Consider the following 2,500-nt stretch of genomic DNA (forward strand, 5'->3'; position numbering starts at 1 on the left):
GCCTGAGATGAGTCATCACGCCCAAGCAGAGCACAGAGATAATGGACCTGGGAGACGCCCTCTGCCAGGCAGGGCAGCTGCCGGAGGGAGAACAATGGACGAGATAAGACGCCACCCTGATAAGGGCAAGGGACAGCAGAGACCCACCAAGCAAAAATCAGAAGAACAGCTGCAGGCTTACTATAAAAAGACACTAGAGGAACGACTTTCAGCTGGGGCACTTAACACCTTCCCCCGAGCATTCAAGCAGGTAATGGAAGGCCGGGATATAAAGCTAGTAATCAATCAGGCAGCGCAGGACTGCTTCGGATGCCTGGAATCCATAAGCCAAATAAGAACGGCAACCCGAGATAAAAAGGACACGGTGACCCGGGAAAAACACCCAAAGAAACCTTTTCAGAAGTGGATGAAGGACAGAGCAATCAAAAAAGGTAATTATCTTCGGTTCCAGCGTTTATTTTATCTTGATAGAGGGAAACTGGCTAAAATCGTTTTAGATGATATTGAATGCTTGTCTTGTGACATACCACTCAGTGAAATTTATTCGGTTTTTAAAACAAGATGGGAAAAAACTGGTAGCTTTAAAAGCCTTGGGGACTTTAAAACTTACGGGAAGGCTGACAACACTGCCTTCAGAGAATTAATTACGGCTAAAGAAATTGAGAAAAATGTGCAGGAAATGAGCAAAGGCTCGGCTCCCGGTCCAGACGGGATTACTCTTGGGGACGTCGTAAAGATGGATCCCGAGTTTTCCCGGACCATGGAGATTTTCAATTTATGGTTAACAACTGGTAAAATCCCGGACATGGTGAGGGGGTGCAGAACCGTTTTGATTCCAAAATCATCAAAGCCGGATCGTTTGAAAGACATTAATAACTGGAGACCTATCACGATCAGTTCCATCTTGCTGAGACTGTTCTCCAGGATTGTAACAGCTAGGCTGAGCAAAGCGTGCCCCCTGAACCCAAGGCAAAGAGGCTTTATCAGAGCGGCGGGATGCTCTGAAAACTTAAAACTCCTGCAAACTATAATTTGGTCGGCCAAAAGAGAACACAGACCACTGGGTGTTGTATTCGTGGACATCGCCAAGGCTTTTGACACCGTAAGCCACCAGCACATCATTCATGCTTTGCAGCAAAGAGAGGTGGATCCCCACATCGTCGGTCTGGTGAGCAATATGTACGAGAACATCAGTACTTATATCACCACAAAGAGGAACACACACACAGACAAAATCCAGATCCGAGTTGGAGTAAAGCAGGGTGACCCGATGTCGCCCCTTTTATTTAACCTGGCAATGGACCCTCTATTATGTAAGCTGGAAGAGAGCGGCAAAGGATACCACCGAGGACAGAGCAAGATCACAGCGATGGCATTTGCAGACGATCTGGTTTTGCTGAGCGACTCCTGGGAAAATATGAATACAAATATTAGCATACTGGAAACCTTCTGCAACCTGACCGGTCTCCAAACACAGGGGCAAAAGTGCCACGGCTTTTACATCAAGCCGACAAAGGACTCTTACACCATCAATGACTGCGCTGCCTGGACTATCAACGGCACACCCCTGAACATGATCGACCCCGGCGAATCTGAGAAATACCTCGGCCTGCAGTTTGACCCGTGGATTGGTATAGCAAGGTCCAGTCTCTCCACAAAATTAGATTTTTGGCTTCAGCGGATCGATCAAGCACCACTTAAACCTCTGCAGAAAACTGATATTCTCAAAACATACACCATCCCTCGGCTGATCTACATAGCTGACCACTCAGAAGTGAAAACTGCACTACTCGAAACCCTTGACCAGAAGATCCGGACAGCGGTCAAGGAGTGGCTTCACCTACCTCCGTGCACCTGCGATGCCATCCTGTACTCGAGCACGAGAGACGGCGGTTTGGGCATCACCAAATTGGCAGGACTGATCCCCAGCGTGCAGGCCCGTAGACTGCATCGGATCGCACAGTCATCTGACGATACGATGAAATGCTTTATGGAAAGAGAGAAAATGGAACAGCTGCATAAGAAATTGTGGATTCAAGCTGGAGGGGACAGAGAGAACATACCCTCGATTTGGGAAGCACCACCGTCGAGTGAACCACCAAACAACGTGAGCACAAATTCGGAATGGGAAGCACCGAACCAGAAAGATAAATTTCCAAAGCCTTGCAATTGGAGGAAAAACGAATTCAAAAAATGGACTGAATTGGCATCCCAAGGCCGCGGAATTGCAAATTTTGAAAAAGACAAAATTAGTAACCATTGGATCCAATACTACAGAAGCATACCTCACAGGAAACTCCTCACTGCACTACAACTCAGGGCCAACGTTTATCCCACGAGAGAATTTCTAGCAAGGGGTAGACAAGACCAGTACATCAAGGCGTGTAGGCACTGCGATGCGGACATTGAATCCTGCGCCCATATCATCGGTAACTGCCCAGTGACACAGGACGCCCGAATCAAGAGGCACAATTACATCTGCGAACGGCTTCTCGAGGAG

At 47.8% G+C, this 2,500-nt stretch overlaps 1 pseudogene; it reads left to right on the top strand.

The window, feature by feature from the left end:
- Positions 1-2,500, top strand: part of LOC140681652 (28S ribosomal RNA) — a 9,048-nt pseudogene that overhangs the window by 4,595 nt on the left and 1,953 nt on the right.

This window comes from Taeniopygia guttata, chromosome 37 (genome assembly GCF_048771995.1).
Source record: "Taeniopygia guttata chromosome 37, bTaeGut7.mat, whole genome shotgun sequence".
Taxonomy (NCBI): Eukaryota; Metazoa; Chordata; class Aves; order Passeriformes; family Estrildidae; genus Taeniopygia; species Taeniopygia guttata.